This window comes from Hypanus sabinus, chromosome 10 (assembly GCF_030144855.1).
Source record: "Hypanus sabinus isolate sHypSab1 chromosome 10, sHypSab1.hap1, whole genome shotgun sequence".
Classification (NCBI taxonomy): domain Eukaryota; kingdom Metazoa; phylum Chordata; class Chondrichthyes; order Myliobatiformes; family Dasyatidae; genus Hypanus; species Hypanus sabinus.
The window spans coordinates 12,277,296-12,295,173 of record NC_082715.1 but is presented as its reverse complement, the minus strand read 5'-3'; the positions used below and the strand labels follow the sequence as shown (position 1 = coordinate 12,295,173).

Sequence of the window (17,878 nt, the reverse complement as noted above, 5' to 3'; positions counted from 1 at the left end):
CCCTGCTCCTGTACTCAAATCCTTTTGCTATGAATGCCAACATACCATTTGCCTTTTTCACCGCCTGCTGTACCTGCATGCCCACCTTCAATGACTGGTGTACAATGACACCCAGGTCTCGTCGCATCTCCCCTTTTCCTAATCGGCCACCGTTCAGATAATAATCTGTTTTCCTGTTCTTGCAACCAAAGTGGATAACCTCACATTTATCCACATTAAATTGCATCTGCCATGAATTTGCCCACTCACCTAAACTATCCAAGTCACCCTGCATCCTCTTAGCATCCTCCTCACAGCTAACACCACCGCCCAGCTTCATGTCATCCGCAAACTTGGTGATGCTGCATTTAATTCCCTCATCTAAATCATTAATATATATTGTAAACAACTGGGGTCCCAGCACTGAGCCTTGCGGTACCCCACTAGTCACTGCCTGCCATTCTGAAAAGGTCCCGTTTATTCCCACTCTTTGCTTCCTGTCTGCCAACCAATTCTCTATCTATATCAATACCATAAGTACCATAGCATTGTCTGGTCTTCCAATTAACTATGATACACAACTCTTAGGAATCCATTGTCCAGAGCTACAGTGTATGTCCAGATTAAAGTTAATCTACAGTCCATATTCAGATCTGAGGATTGGTGGCTGAAGTTAGTTGCTGAAGTTTTTCTATACACTCTACATCCAGAAAATGTTCTAATAGTTATTATCACAGAATTCACTCAACTGTGTACCTATAGAGACCGAATTTTACAAATTATATGCATTATTTTTTGCTGTGCTATGAATTGGCTGAGGGGGAGATAGAGAGATAGTGAGAGAGAGGCTGTGTGTGCCTGCTGTTTCAATGTTTCGATCTCCAACGGCACTTCAGTCAGTGACATTGGCAAGGAACTGGGTCATCTACAGGGCACCATCCATGTCTTTCAAGCTGTTCCTGGAGATCCTGACTATATGATTTATTTTATTTATTCAAAGACTTTAAGATATTCCATTGCCAAAACACTTGAATTTCCTCCTTAAAACTCTATGCTTTGCTTTCTTTTTTCACACAGTTAAAACCTATCTAACTGACTTAGCTTAGTGTCTTCTAGATTCTCCGTATGTAGCTTAGTCATGTTTTGCTTGTTGGTGCTTGTCTGAAGTCCCTCAGGATATTTAACTTCATTAAAGGATTTATATAAATACAATTTGTTGATTCTGCTTTGATCACCAGACTTACCATTCCCTTTCCACCTTTCCAGTTACGCCTATATTTCAGATTGCTGATTAAGCAGGTAGACAGGTTGCTTGACTGGTCCTACATTCAGGCAACTCTGCATGTTTCAGACTGATAAAGTAGTCTTGGTTGAGTTAGAAGATCGGATATGATCTTCATGAATGGTAGAACAGGCTTGAAAGGCAAAATAGTCTGTGCTTGCTTTCTATTTCTTCTAGAATGAGAGGAAACTTGCCGTGTATTGGCCTTCAATAGACAGGGTACTGGGTTCAGTTGCTGTGAGGTGATGTTGCATCTCTTTAAAACTCTGGCATAATGAACAAGTGAATGATGGGGAACTGATCTTCACAGTCTTGCAGCTTAGGATAACCTACCAATAAAATTAATTGAGGTTTAAGGCACAGACTGTGTGCCAATTATGCCTTTCAATTTACTCCCTACATGGAGTAAATTTTTTGAAGAAAATATGAAAGATTTGTGGTAAACTGGATCAGCAAGCTTATGAATGACACCAAGATTGGGAGTGTATCAGACAGTGAGGAAGGCTATCAAATCTTGCAGTGGGATCTGGACCAGCTGAAAAATGGCAGATAGAATTTAATACAGACAAGTGTGAGATGTTACACTTTGGGAGGACAAGACAGGGCAGGACATCCACATGGGCACTGAGTAGTGCAATAGAACAGAAGAATACAGCTTCTCAGTTCCCTCAAACTGACATCACAGATTGAGTACATTGTTCTTCATAAATCAAAGTATTAAGCACAAGAGTTGGAATGTTGTATTGAAGTTGTATAACTAAGGCCTAATTTAAAGGATTGTGTGCAGTTCTGGTCACCTACAACAAGAAAGGTATTAATAACTTTGAAAGAATGCAGAAAAAATTTACAAGGATGTTGCCAATACATGAGGACCAGAGTATCAGGAAAGGGTGAATAGTTTAGGACTATTCGCTGGAGTTTAGGAGAATGAGGGGAGATATGATAGAGCTATGCAAAATTATGAGGGGGACAGATAGGGTCATAGCAGCATCTCTATTTTCTACGGAGGCTGAGAAAAGTCCATCTCCCACTCCCCATCTTCACCACTTTCTACAGAGGATGTATCGAGAGCATTCTGAGTAGCTGCATCACTGCCTGGTTCAGAAATTGCACCGTCTCGGATCGCAAGACCCTGCAGTGGATAATGAGGTCAGCTGAGAAGATCATCGGGGTCTCTCTTCCCGCTATTACAGACATTTACACCACACGCTACACCCGCAAAGCTAACATTATAGTGAAGGACCCCACGCACCCCTCACACAAACTCTTCTCCCTCCTGCCATCTGGTAAAAGGTACTGAAGCATTCAGGCTCTCATGACCAGACTGTGCAATAGTTTCTTCCCCCAAGTCATCAGACTCCACAATACCCAGAGTCTAGACCAGGCATGGGCAAACTACAGCCCGCGGGCCATATGCGGCCTGTTAAGCTTTTTAATCCGGTCCGCAGAACTTGATGAAATTATATTAATAAACCTTGTTAACGTTTTTTTTCCCCGCAATTCTGGCGTTTTCCCAATAGATGATGCACTCTATATACATTTGTGGCGACCCATTTCCTGGCACATCCGAACCGGATCACAATTAGCCAGCGTTCCGGCTAAGGGAGATTTTGCGAGCACAGGGCTTTGGAGCCTCTGCGCCACGGGGGGCAGGTTGAGGGAGGCTTAAAAGTGAGGCTGGGGATTTCGAATAAAGTTTTTTTCTTCGACTGCAGTTACCGACTCTGTGTCGTAATTTTAGCGCTGCATGTAGCACACCGCTACACATTGACCTTTGTTGAGGTGCAGCGTATTACTCCACATTTGCGCTTTACTCTTTGTTCAGCTCGACCTATTTGTGTGAACAGGCGTTCAATGTCATGAACATCAACAAAGCCAGCCACAGATCCAAGTTAACTGACCAACACCTCAGATCCATCCTGAGAATCGCCACAACAAAACTAAATCCAGACTTTGATGCGCTGGCTAAAAAGGGAGACCAGCAACACTGTTCCCACTGAAATTAAAAATAAGTTTCTTCGTTGTGTTATGTAAAAAATGCATTTGAAAATATTTTTTTCAATAAGCCTTACATGTTACATGTCATTTCTGTCAAGTGATGGACATGAGTAGTGCGCAGGTGCACGTATGTTCTCAAAATAAAAAATGTGCTCCAGATCAAATAACGTGCTCCGCATACTGGTGCGCTGTCACTGTTCTGTCTTTGTGCTGGTCGTTGTTGAGTTTTGGCACAGGGGACAATTGAATAAGAAGGAGCAGCACAAGTAGACCTGCATCTCCTACCGTTTTTGAAATAAAGACAGTCAGGAGGAGAGTGATGATGATAATATCTTGAAGGATATCAGAATTTTCAGTGCTTTAAAATAATAACTGTTACTATTAAAAAAGCTGCATTTTATTCATTTAATTTTCAGTGTTTTAAAAGTTATTTCAATAAATAGCGAAATACCATGGGACTTCAAAGACAGATATTTTGTTGTAATGCATTTGTTCATTTTCAATTGAAATTAAAGCACATGTTTTCTACATATCCCATGATATTTTATTTTCTCTTATGAGGTGTATTACCAAAACACTCCGTCCATCTGCTCCTGGTCCGGCCCCCCTGTCAAATTTTAGAACCCTTTGTGGCCCACAAGTCAAAAAGTTTGCCCACCCCTGGTCTAGACTGACATCTACATCATTTATTATTATTTTGTAATTTGTCCTCTACTGTGCTTATTGTCTTGTTTATTAATTATTGTACTGCCCTTCACTGTTTTGTGCACTTTATGTTGTCCTGTGCAGGTCTGCAGTCTATTACAGTTTTTATGTTGTTTTATGTAGTCTAGTGTAGTCTTGTGTTGTTTCATGTAAATCCAGGGTCCTGGAGGAACTTTGTTTCATTTTTACTGTGTACTGTACCAGCAGTTTGTGGTTGAAATGACAATAAACTTTACTTGACTTGACTTAAATGCAGAAAGGCTTTTTCTATTCAGATTGAGTGAGACTAGAACTAGATGTCATGGGTTAGAGATGAAAGGTGAAATACTTAAGGGAAAATTAGGGGTAACCTCACACAGAGAGTGATGAGAATATGGAATGGGCTGCCAGTGGAAGTGATGGATGCAGGTTCAATTTCACCATTTAAGAGAAGTTTGGATAAGTACATAGACTGAATGGGTCTGGAGAGCCATGGTCTAAGAGCAGATGGCATTAGGCAGAATAATGAAACATGGACTAGATGGGCTGAAGGGCCTGTTTCTCTGCTGTAGTACACTATGACTCTATGAGATCCCATCAGAAGTGAGGAAATAGAAAGACATGAAAATGGAGTCTTCCAATTCTGTGACTTGTTCTCCTAGATATCCTGCATTCAAGTGATTTTGTAAACAATTTGTTTTGGAAGCAGAGAGCTAACAAATAAAGTTGCCAATTTTTCTAAAGCCAGATTTCTTTCAAGTAGTGAACTCAGAGTTGCTTATCTTTTGCACTCATTTGGGAAAACATTGCCCTGATAGAAGAACTATACAAATACCTAAAATAGTGATAGACTTACATCATGAAAACTGAAGAATTCATGGGGAAAAGCCACCACTGTGTGAGATGCAGTACTGCTGAAATGGAAGTAGGAAATACTGCAAAATTGTGAAGGGGAAAATGGCAGCCTTTGTGGTACAAATTTGTCAGGAAAACAGCCGTAGCCAAATAATCTAAAACCTCCCCATAACACACACACAAAACTGGATGAACTCAGCAGGTTAAGTAGAGTTCCTCCAGCACTCTGTGTATGTTGCTCTGGATATCCAGCATTTGCAGAATCTTGTATATTTAACTCTCTTTTTCCCCAATGATAAGACCATAAAATATAGGGGAATAATTAGGCCATTTGGCCCATTGAGTCTTCTCCACCATTTCATCACGTCAGATTCATTTCCCATATTTCCTGCCTCTTCCCTGTATTCTTTAATTCCCTGACAAATCAAGAATCTATCAACCTCTACCTTAAAAATACCCAATGACTTGGCTTCCACAGCTGCTTGTAGCAATGACTTCCAGAGGTTCAAGGATACAAAAGTTCACTTTATGACCTAAGTGTGTATGCAGAAAATGACTCTGAAATCTGCCTTCTCCAGATATCCATAGAGTACAGAAAATCATGTAAGTTGTTGAAAGGAAGACATCAATCCTTCCCCCTGTGCGAAATGAAAAGGAAACAAAAACTCACCAACCCCAAACACCCCCAGTCCTCCCTCACACAAAATCTAACAGATCACCCAAACTCCTAGCCCACCAATCCGGAACAAGACAGAATGGGCGAGACACCCAAAAATCCATAGAACTGAAAGGGGCCAATATGAACTACACTTAGTTTATTCTACAGCCCAATTCACGAATCTCAGAATTTTGATAACATCACTGGGGCACAGTAGCCGCTCTGAGGGCAGCGACCTCAGCCAGATGCCCCTCCGAAGACAGCGACTCAAATCAAAGGCCCCTCCAATGGCACTGAGGAAAGTGACATGAACCAGCAAGCTCTCCAAGAACCCACTCGCTCTCCTCTGCATTTGCCTCGATGTTTCAGATTTCCTCAGTGCTTTAATTGGCAAGAAATGAAGTTGATCATGGACTGTTGTCTCTTCTCTGAGCTTCTCCTTATTGGCAGACATTTCTCTCCTGGAGATTTCTCAGGGACAGCAGAGCACTAGTTCACTCGATCAAACTACAGACTGTAAGTCACAGGGTCCAACAGTTTCAAAAACAAGGCTCACTCTGGCTAAATAAATTCCTCCTCATCCTCATTCTAAAAGGACACCCTTCTATTCTGAGACTGTGTCCTCTGGTCTTAGACACCAGCATCCTCTTCACATCCACTCTTTTGAGGCCTTTCAACATTCAATGGGTTTCAATGAAGTCGCCCCTCATTCTTCTGAATTCCAGTGTAGAGGCACAGAGCCATCAAATGCTCTTCATATGACAAGCATTTGAATCCCACAATTATTTTCATGAACCTCCTTTGAACCCTCTCCAATACCAATACATCCTTTCTTAGAAAAGGGGCCCAAAACTGCTCACTAGTGCTCTATAAAGCCCCAGCATTACATCCTTGCTTTTATATGATCACATTCATTATTATCAGACTCACTGAGCCACCAAAAATGTATGAAAATAACATGCAAACTATCTTTTTCCCGTGGAAAGGGTATCAAAAACTGGAGGGCAGAAGTTCAAGTTGATTAGGGAACTATTTCAAGAACACCTGAGGTACAACTAGACCATAAGACCATGAGTCACAGAGGCAGAATTAAGCCTTTCAGCCCATTGAGTCTTCTCCATCATTCCAACATAGTTGATTTATTACCCCTCTCACCACATTCTCCTGCCTTCTCCCTGTAACCTTTGATGCCCTTACTAATCAGGAACCTATTAACCTCCATTTTAAATATACCCAATGACTTGGCCTCCACAGCCCTCTGTGGCAATGAGTGCCACAGATTCTCCACCCTACGACCAAAGAAATTCCTCCTCATCTCTGTTGCAAAGGGACCTCCTTCTATTCTGAGGTTATGTCCTCTGGTCCTAGACTCTCCCACTAATGGAAACATCCACTCTATCTAGAGCTTTCAATATTTGACAGGTTTCAAGGGAGATAACAGATAGGTTTTCAAGGCAACTTCTTCACACACAAGCTGGTGTGTATTGCCAGAGCAAACGATTGAGGCAGGAACAATATTAACATTTAAAGGATATCTGGACAAGTACATGGATAGGAATGGTTGAGAGGGATATTGACAAATAAATAAACCCGGGTACAGAGCAGTGACAGACTCCCAGGTAGAGACAAAAACAAGAGATTACTCACAAGAATTCCATCGATGGCTTGGCCAAGCGAAACAGTGAAATAAATCATTCTTGAAACACCAGGACCCCACAATATGTGCAAATTGGGAGTCCGCTTTAAAAAAAATCACAGTACACTGAAAACCCGTGCCAGTCAAAATAAACATAATCAGAAAGCACAAAGGCTTAATGGCTCTAGATAATAATTAACAAACAGGCCCACAGGGCTCATAACGGACATAGGTCAAACACGGGCAAATGGGACTAGCTTGATGGTCATCTTGGTCTGTGTGAATATGTTGGCTCAATGGGTTTGTCCCATGCTTTAAGAAAACTGCATGTGCTGAAAAATAGTTCAGGAACAGTGGAATTAAGTGATGCAAAGGAATGAATCAGAATCAGAATCAGGTTTAATATCACCAGCATATGTCATGGAATTTATTGACTTTGCAGCAGCAGTACAATACAATGCAAATAATAGAAAAAAATGTGAATTACAGTAAGTATATATATTAAGTAGCTAAATTAAATAAGTAGTGCAAAAAATAGGAGTGACCAATACATGAGTTTGGTGTTCATGGGTTCAATGTCCATTCAGAAATCAGATGGCAGAGGGGAAAAAGCTGTTCCTGAATCACTGAGTGTGTGCCTTCAGGCTTCTGTATCTCCTACCTGATGGTAGCAATGAGAGAAGCCCATGCTCTGGGTGATGGGGATCCTCAAAGATAGACGCTGCCTTTTTGAGGCATCACTCCTTGAAGATATCCTGAAGGAACTGACTAAGTTTACAACTCTCTGCAGCTTATTTCGATCCTGTGCAGTAGCCCCTTCCCCACCCACCATATCAGAAAGTGATGCAGACAGGTAGAATGCTCTCCATGATACATCTGTAGAAATTTGCGAGTGTCTTTGGTGACATACTGAATCTCCTCATACTCCTGATGAAATATAGCTGCAGTCATGGGTGGGGAGGGCTTTACCCATGATGGACTCGGCCGTATCCTCCACTTTTTGTAGGATTTTCCATTCAAGGACATTGGTGTTTCCATACCAACTGTGATGTCAATATACTGGCAGCACACATCTATAGAGATTTCTCAAAGTTTTAGATGTCATGCCGGATCTTTACAATCTTCTCAGAAAGAAGAGGTGCTGCTGTACTTTCATTGTAATTGCATTTATGTGCAGCGCCCAGGACAGATTCTCAAAAAATGGCAACACTGAAGAATTTACGGTTGCTGACCCCCTCCACCTTTGACCCCCTGATGAGGACCCCTTTTCCTAAAGGGTTTTCTATTGCTGCTTCCTCGGGGTGGCCAATCTAGGATGCACCTATGTTGGTGTAGTGTGAGCAACAGTGAGTGGTGGCTGTGGTTAGTAGATATTGATGAATATTTTGTCTCTATATCCTTTTTCTCTTTCCACAGATGCTGCCGGATCCGGTGATTTCAAATTTCCAGTATCTGCAGTTTCCTTGTTGAAATCCCTAAAATATCAGCTTTTCCATCTCCCCAGGTACTGACAACCACATAGTTTATTTTTAATTCCGAGTTTTCACAATCCACCATATTTTCTTCTTGGAATGGACAATTCTATCTGCCTCACGAATCATTTCGTTGCAGACATTATTTCTTAATCAGAATCAGGTTTAATATCACAGCCATGTCATGAAATTTGTTTCTTTGCCACAGCAGTACATTGCAATTTATAATAAAAGCATTATAAATTACGATAAGAAATATATATATACATATATATATAAAGGAGTGCAGAAAGAGAGGGAAAATACTGAGTTCATTGTCCATTCAAAAATCTGTTGGTGGAGGAAAAGAAGCTATTCCTAAAACGCTGAACGTGTGCCTTCAGACTCCTATACCTCCTCCTAGATGGTAGTAATGAGAAGAGGGCATATCTTGGGCGATGGGGGTCGCCTTCTTCGATCTCCAATGCCTCCTTCTGTTGTTTTTATTTACATATTAGCGTGTTGTTTTTGAAATTTGATCAGGACCTTCTCCCGACATATGTGCTCACGTTGGCCCTTCCCTGCCTCCTTCTCCCTCCCCCAACCAATCTCTCTTCCTAATACTGATGGTCACCTTGCCCTCTGGTTTTGGCTCCTAACATCCCTTCCCGCGGAATCCCCGACCCCAGATCAGTTCGCCCATCCGCACCTGCCCTTTCTTGCTAAACTTCAGCACCTTACTCTCACCTCCTGAAGTTTTAGACGGGGCGGGGGGAGTCTCGGACTCTATAACTCCTACTCGCACCCGTCCCCGATCGAAGTGGCGATGTAAGGGGAGATCTTCCCCACCACCCGCCCTCCGTCCCTCCCACCTTCCCTCTAGTCACCAATCACCGGAGGGTGACGTCGCCTCCCTCTTCCTCCTCCTCAGCCCCTCACTCCTCCTTGAAAAGCTCCCGCTCTTCACCATCAGCTGGAAAAATGTCCCGTCCTCGGGAATGGCAGCGACCGACGACCTTTCTTCTCGCCCCTTAAGTCCCGCTCTTGGCGGCAGCGGGGGCGACGCCACTTGTCAAACGAACCTCAGCTCGCATCCCCGCGGCGGAAGGAGAAAAATAAGAAAGGTAACGAGAATCTCCAGTGATGTGTTTAGTGGGCCGGGGGTTTTGCGTCCACGTTCACCCCCCCTCCCAAGTTGAGTGTGAGTGTCTGTCTGTGTGCGCGCGTTTTACAGTGCGTCTTCCCGTGTGAAAGAAGTGATGGTGCCCCGGGGACTTGGCAGAATCCACCCTGTCCACTACCACCACCTCCTCCCGGGCTTCCCCGCCAGCTGGACCAAACTTTCGCCGTAAGCCTTTTAAATCGGCAACTCGTGGCGCACAACGGGTTAACGCGGGCTCGCTCCAGCCTGTTTTGGAGGTCGCGGGTTGTGGACTGGGTTTCGGCGACGGAGAGGGGATTGCGGTGGATGTTGCTGGCTCAGGCGGGGAGACGCGGACTCGGTTGTTACCCCCCGATTGTTTGCGGTGGGGAGCAGTCGCCACGGCTGCGGGTGGACTACGGGAGGGTAGCCTTGCAAAGGGGGGGGGGGGCAGAGATTCCTCCCAGACGTACAGACTCCGGAGTTCTGATTTGACCGTGGGTTGAGAAATAAACATTAAGGACCTCCGCGGTCTGGTGCCGAGAATATGTGGCAGGGCAGGAAAGGGTGAGAGGGTTACCCCCCCCCCCCCATAGGTAGTTTACCCATTTTTAGAGCTTGATCGCATGAAGAGAGCAGATCGTTGTGAAAGTTTGGAGCCCAAATGTTTCTTAAAGTGCACGGTTCTACAGTGTGCTTGACGTTTGCAGTTATCCCCTTGGCTTACACTTTCCATCCTGTTAGGGAGATGGAGTTGTACTGTAGAAATAAATGGAACGGGAAATCCTATGGCAGCATCTGCTCCGTATTAACAACGTCTTCAGCATGTGGAGCTACTGAAGCCTGCGTTTCACCAAGGGGGACTTTCGCTCTTCTGTGTTTATGCTGGTTCTTCGCTACCGTGTAAACCGCAGGGACGCGGACAAAACTTATACCTATCCCTTGAACGGTGCGAAGGACATCTTAAACTTGCCACAGCCGTTGAATAGCTTTTATTTCTCCAGCCTCTAATCTGAATGATCCCACCTACCCTGCCCATGGACTGTTTGTCCCACTCCCATCGGGAAAAGGTTACGTTAGCATTCACGCCAGGACCACCAGTCACTTTCGCCAAGCAGTACGGCTCACCAACTAAACCACTAAACCAGCCCACCACCATACTTTATTATTTCCCGTCAGAGTCATCTTATGTGCAGACACTCCTTTATGCAGATTCACTTTATGGACTATCTATGTAAATCAACTGTCTTACATATAGCTGGTGTTTCTTCTGTGCTGCGTCGGTTCCCGAGTAACAATTATTTTGTTCTTGTGTACTGGAAACGCTATTAAACAAAAAAAAAGTTCTGATTTACCGTAATACACGCAAAGCTGGAGCTGCTCAGTAGGTTAATAGCATCTATGGAAGGGGATAAACAGTCCGCCTTTCAGGCCAGTCCAAAATCCTCTACAGATGCTGGCTGACCTGTCCAGTTCCTCCAGTGTGTGCCCTGTTCTGGTATTCCAGCATCTGTGGAATCTCTTGTGTTTATAATTTACAGCGATGGCCTAGGGCATCCATACAGACAGAATATTCAAAACCACAAGGAAAGTGCTTGATTGCAATAGTAAATGAGAATCGGCTACACTATAGTATTTCAGTGGTGAATTCAGGCTAAGACAAGATTCTCAAAATTCAACAGGAACGTACAGTAGTTGCTGGAAATGAACGCATCGGCAGAGAGAATCAGAATTAACACTGAGTGAGTCCTCCGTTGGCCAGGGTTGACCATGGATTTGCATCGTAGCTGTCTAGAAACACGAGCTTGGGCAGTACAATGTGGAAGGCAAGCTGCTGCCCTTGTTGCAGGCTCTACCTCTCCATGCAGCTGACGGTTCCAAAGGAATGGCAGAGACCGATACAGTTTGGCACCAGCAAGATCACAGGATTTGCCAGTCAGCATAGAACTCTATGTAGGACTGCCTTAGGGACACTAACTTCAGACGTTTCCCTTGGGGTTTACTCCCTGAGCTGTACTCATAAGCAGGTATAGCAGCAAGGCAGTGGAGGTTTAAAATCAGTTTTCCTTCTCCTAAATGAGCTGCCAACTATGACTGATAAGCCTCATCTGCCTGAAATAACTGGTTTAAAGACACCGGTAACCCGCCTTTGCCCCTTCTCCTATCGGTAGAAACAGATCCGCCAGGCTTGGTAGCTAAGCCACATGTGAAGGCCAGGAGCTGGACTTGGTTGTCAGAGGCTATTTGAGGCGCACACCATTTAATAGGTAGTGGGAGATTGTCCTCACAGCCTCCCCTGGTTATGACAACCTTAGGGAACCAATTTAATATTATAGATCAAAATCAAGAAAAGGTCGAAATTAAGCAGGTTACAGAGAAAATGGGATGGGCAGAGAGAACAAAAGCTAATGACCCAGGGAGATTGAAAAGATTGCCAAGTAAACGAGGCACGTTGTGGCACGTCGAGAGGAGATATCAGTATAAGGAGACTGAAATCCAATGTGCCAGAGACTGAGCCGGGAACAATCTGCCGGCTTTTCTATAAAGCCTAATTTGATCACTTCTGCATTCATTTGTGCCTTATTTTGCTGTTTTGTTTGTACTGCCTTGGATAGATTAAAACCGTCTGTCCATACAAATTGAAAAATACCAAAAATAACTTTGGGATACTTTTATCTTCTTTCAATTTTGATTTTTATCTCCTCTGTCTTTCTTCAATTTGTCCCAAGCACACTTAGTAACTTGCTTGTTGAACATCTAATTTAATGTACGGCATTTGGAAAGACCATAAGACCCCAAGATATAGGTGCAGAATTAGGCCATTTGACCCATCAAGTCAGTTCTGCCATTTCATCATGGCTGGTCCGATTTTCCTCTTGGCTCCAAACTCCTCCCTTCTCCATGTAACACTTCATACCCTGACCAATCAAGAATCTATCTGACTTTGCCTTAAATAAACTTAAAGACTTGGCCTCCATGACTGCCTGTGATAGAAAATTCTATAGGTTTACTACTCTCTGGCAAAAGAAATTCCTCCTCATCTCCATTCTAAGGCTCTATTCTGAGGCTGTGTCCTTTGGTCTTAGACTCTCCAACCAAAAGAAATATCCTCTCCACATCCACTCTCGAGGCTTTCATCATTTGATAGCTTTCAATTAGGTCACCCCTCATTCTCTCATTCTTCTGAATTGTAGTGAATACAGGCCCAGAGCCATCAAACACTCTTCATATGACAAGCCATTCAATCTTGGAATCAGTTTCATGAACTTCCTTTGAACCCTCTCAAGTTTCAGCACATCCTTTCTAAGGGGCCCAAACCTGCTCACAATACTCCAAGTGAGGTATCACCAGTGCTTTATAAAGTCTCAACATTACACCCTTCCTTTATATTCTAGTCATCTTGAAATGAATGCTAACATCATTTGCCTTCCTCACCACAGACTCAACCTGCAAATTAACCTTTTAGGGAATCCTACCCAAGGACTCCCTAGTACCTTTCTGCCTCAGATTTTTGTATTTTCTCTCCATGTAGAAAATAGTCATCTTTCATTTCTTCTGCCAAAGTGCATGATTGTACACTTCCCAACACTATATTCCACCTGCCACTTCCTTGCCCATTCTCCCAATCTGTCAGACCTTCTGTAGCCTCTCTACTTCTTCAAATTACCTGCCTCTCCACCTATCTTTATATTGTCTGCAAACTTTGCAACAAAGCCTTCCAAATCATTGACGTATAACATAAAAAGAATTGGTCACAACACAGACGTCTCTAGAACACCACTAGTCTCTCGTAGCCAACCAGAAAAGGCTCCCTTCATTCCCACTTTGTGCCTCCTGCCAATCAGCCACTGCTTTATCCATGCTAGAATCTTTCTTGTATTACCATGGGCTCATAACTTGTTAAGCAGCCTCATTTGTGCCACCTTGTCAAAGGGCTTCTGAAATTCCAAGTGCACAACATCAACCAATTCTCCCCTGTCTATCCTGCATGTTATTTATTCAAAGAATTTTGGAAACGGATTTATCAGACAAGATTTTCCCTTGAGGAAACCATGCTGACTATGGCCTATTTTATCACATGACTCCAAGTATCCTGAGAACACATCATTAATAGTTGACTCCAACAGCTTCCCAATCACTGAGGTCTGACTAACTGACTTATAGTTTCCTTTCTTCTGCCTCTCTCACTTCTTGAAGAGTGGAGTGACATTTGCAATTTTCTAGTCTTCCAGAACCATTCTTGAAGGATCATTACTAATGCCTCTACAATATCTTCAGTCACCTCTTTCAGAGCCCTGGGGTATACACTATTTGTTCCAGGTGACGACTATCTGCAGACCTTTCAGTTTCCCAAGAACCTTCTCTCTAGCAACGTTAACTTCACACACTTCATGTCCCCAACACCTGGAACTTTTACAAACTGTTAGTGTCTTCCATTGTGAAGACTGATGCAAAATACTTACTCAGTTCATCTGGTATTTCCTTGTCTCCCATTACTACCTCTCCAGCATCATTTTCCAGCAGTCTGATATCCACCCTCACTTCTCTTTTACACTTTATGTATCTGAAGAATCTTTTGGTATTCTCTTTAATATTATTAGCTAGCTTGTTTTCATATTCCATCATTTCCTCCTTATTGTCCTTTTTAGTTACCTTCTGTTGGTTCTTAATAGCTTACCAATCCTTTAACTTCAACTAATTTTTGCTCTATTACATACCCTCTCTTTGTTTTTTTTGTCTTTGATTTCTGTTGTTCATCACAATTGTGTCATCTTGCTTTTGGAATATTTCTTCCACTTTGAGATGTATACATCCTGTGCCTTCCAAATTACTTCCAGAAATTCCAGCCATTGCTGCTCTGCTGTCATCCCTGCCAGTGTTCTTTTCCAATCAATCCTGGCCAACTCCTCTCTCATGCTTCTGTAATTCCCTTTACTCTGCTGTGATGATGATGCATCTGGCCTTAGCTTGTCCTTCCCAGATTTTAGGGCGAATTTGATCATATTATTATCTCTTGCCCCTAAGGGTTATTTTACGAGGCTGTCTAGTCAGTTCCAGTTCATTACACAACATCCATTCCTGAATAACTGATCCTCTAGTGGGCTCAATCACAAGTTGCTCCTAAAAGCCATCTTGTAGATATTCTGGAAACTCCTCCTCTTGGAATCCAGCACTAGCCTGATTTTCTCAATTTTCCTGCATATTGAAACCCCCATGACTGTTGACCTTTTGGCATGCATTTTCTGTCTCCCTGCTACTGTTTGGGGGTGGTCTGTATACAACTCCCATCAGGTTTTCTTTGGGTTTACCCATCCAGCTCCTTAGCTCTGTCCGCAATGTTCAACACTTTCTGATATGTCACCTCTTCTAATTTCATTTTTTACCAACAGAGCAATGCTTTCCCCTCTGCCTTCCAATCTGTCCTTTTAATACAATGAGTATCCTTGGACATTAAGCTCCCAACTGTAATCTTCTTTCAACCATGATTCAACAACGTACCTGCCAATCTGTAACTATGCTATGAGTTCATATACCTTATGCCGTATACTGCGTGCATTCAAATACAACACCTTCAGTCCTGTATTCACCCTTTTTGATTCTGACCGCCTTTTATGTTGCAACTCATCCAGTTGACTGCAATTTTGCCCAATCAACAGCATCTCCTCACTACACATTGCCTGTGCTTGTAAACCAACTACCTCGTCTTTAGTACGATCACTATGGTTCCTATCCCCTGCTAAATTAGTTTAAATCCTTCTGAACAACTCTAGTCAACCTGCCTGCAAAGGTCCCCCACTGGTTCAGGTGTCCCTTTTTTTGTAGAGTTCGTACCTTCTCCAGAAGAGATCCCAATGATCCATAAATCTGATTACCTGCTCCCTGCACCAGTTCCTCAACCACACATCCACTTGCCATATCATTCTGTTTCTGCCATCACTGGCGTGTAGCACAGGCTGCAATCAAGAGATTACTACCCTGGAGGTCCTGTTTCTTCTCTTTCTACCTAGCTCCCTGAAATCTCTCTTCAGGACCTCCTCACCTTGTCTGCCTATGTCATCATTGCCAATATGTACCAAGACTTTTGTCTGCCGATACTTCCTCTTGAGAATGCCATGGACTCAATCTGAGACATCCCTGATCCAGCAACGTACCATCTGGTTTTCTCCATTGTGCCCACAGAACCTCATCTCTGTTCCACTGACTAAGGAATCTCCTATCAACACTGCAGTCCCCTTCATCTCTCTGCTCTTCTGAGCCACAGCACCAGACTCAGTGCCAGAGACCTGGTCTCTGTGGCTTCCCCCAGTAGGTCTTCCCCTCAATACTATCTAAAGTTGAAACACAAGATAGATTAGTTACTGCTTTCCACAATGCCTCTATATGTTACACAAAATGACCATGAATTTCTGGATGCCTGTCATGTTAATTGTTATGCTCCTGGCGTTTTGGGCAGTAATGAATATCCTTCTTCTCTGGTGGTGTTAAATCGAAGTATGAGTTTCTTTCTTTTGCTTTTAATTTAAATGCGTGTCCATGAAATGCATGTTCCTCCAGCTTTTTGTGTGTATTGCTCAAGATTCACAACTCTTTATTCATGAAATCCAGAGGGTGGTTATTCAAGTATAAAATAGAATTCTTACTATTACGCCACTGGCATTTAGGGCAGCAGTAGAGATCCTCCATCTCTGGTGGTGTTCAGGGCTTCCTTCATCTTGTTACTTACGTCAGTCATGCAGGTCCCATTTGGAGACCCAGAAATACTACAGCACTCAGATGTAGAAGGATCTTCATTACTGTTTCTGTAACAGTTTTGTTTTACCAGTCAGGGTTGTTAGCCCTGAGCTGAACCCCCAAACTTGGAGGTCCGAAGGACCTCTCTTAGTCTGGCCTCTACCTTTTGATCTGTTTGGCATAATTGACTCTGCCAAGAGCTAAAGCATAAGGCCCTGACTCCAACCAACATAGTTCTCCAGGTCATTGAGGCATGTAGCCTTCAAACCACACCAAGGTTGTGGTCCTTTTGGCTAAGCCCCAGGAAACTAACACCAAATTCAGCACTTTCAGATAATCAAGCAGTCCAATCTGAAGTCACATTTCTGAATTTCTGATTTTGTTTTCTGCCACCTGATCTGGTATTTGACTTTTTTAAAGTTTCTTTGATTCAGTCTGGAGTTGTAGAGTCCATGTTGTTATACGACACAGAAACAGGCCCTTCATCCCACTGGCCCATGCCAGCCACAGCATCCATCCTGCCAGTTCCAGCTACCCTTGTTCGGCCCATAATCTTCCAAGACCCTCCCTTCCTTGTAGCTGTTCAGATACCTCTTAAATTGTACCTACCTTGCCCACTTCCTCCAGCAGATTGTTCCAGGTACTCCCTACCTTCAGTGCAGAGAAATTACCTCTCAGGCTTACTTCAGGTGAATGTATTTTATCCTACATAAAGCCAGCACTGCCATAGATTTATAATTTTCATATTTCTGATAGAACATCTCCAACCCAAAATAACATAACTTGCCTCAATGTTTCTCAATACTTGCAGATTTTCATCGTTTGCCATTTTATATACACTCAGATTAATAAGAGTTCAACCTTGTATGAAAACTTACAATAGTCTTTCTCACCCCCACCCCCCCCACAATCTATTCTTCACTCATCCAACACCGACTAGATTAACCATCCAGATGAAGGTAGTGGCAGTCCATTTCTGTAGAAAAATTTGCCAAGAACAATCATAGTCATGGACACACCATGATCGCCCACGTCAATGAACACAGTATAGCAAGCGAATGAACTAGATTATTTCCTATTTTTGCTTCAAATACATTCCCAATCCCAAAGTTTCTGTTTTTTAATTTAGTGGTTTGAGGCTTATGAGAAGCTCAGTATTTATTTTCCATCACTAATTACACTATTGAAAACTTTGGAGCTCTGCATAAATGGTAAATTGCTTTATCGTTGCTTGCATTGAGCAGTTTTGGGACTCTCATCTAAGAAAGGATGTGCATTGGAGAGGGTTCAAAGGAGGTTCAAAAAAATGATATTGGGATCGATAGGCTTATCATATGAAGAGAATTTGATGGTTCTGGGACTCTCCTCACTAGAATTCTGAAGAATGAGGGGTGACCTTATTGAAACATATCCAATGTTGAAAAGCCTTGATAGAGTGGATGTGGAAAGGATGTTTCTTGTG

The 17,878-nt window shown here is 43.0% G+C and overlaps 1 protein-coding gene across 2 annotated transcripts in view; it reads left to right on the top strand.

Annotated features, from left to right (window-relative positions):
* Nucleotides 1-9,455: 9,455 nt before the first annotated feature.
* The window catches only part of dse (dermatan sulfate epimerase), a 97,367-nt gene continuing 88,944 nt past the window's right edge, over nucleotides 9,456-17,878 (top strand). For both annotated transcript variants that reach the window (XM_059981436.1, XM_059981435.1), the window contains exon 1: nucleotides 9,456-9,667. The gene's annotated coding sequence lies outside the window, so the exon portion shown is untranslated. The remainder of the gene's footprint in view (nucleotides 9,668-17,878) is intronic.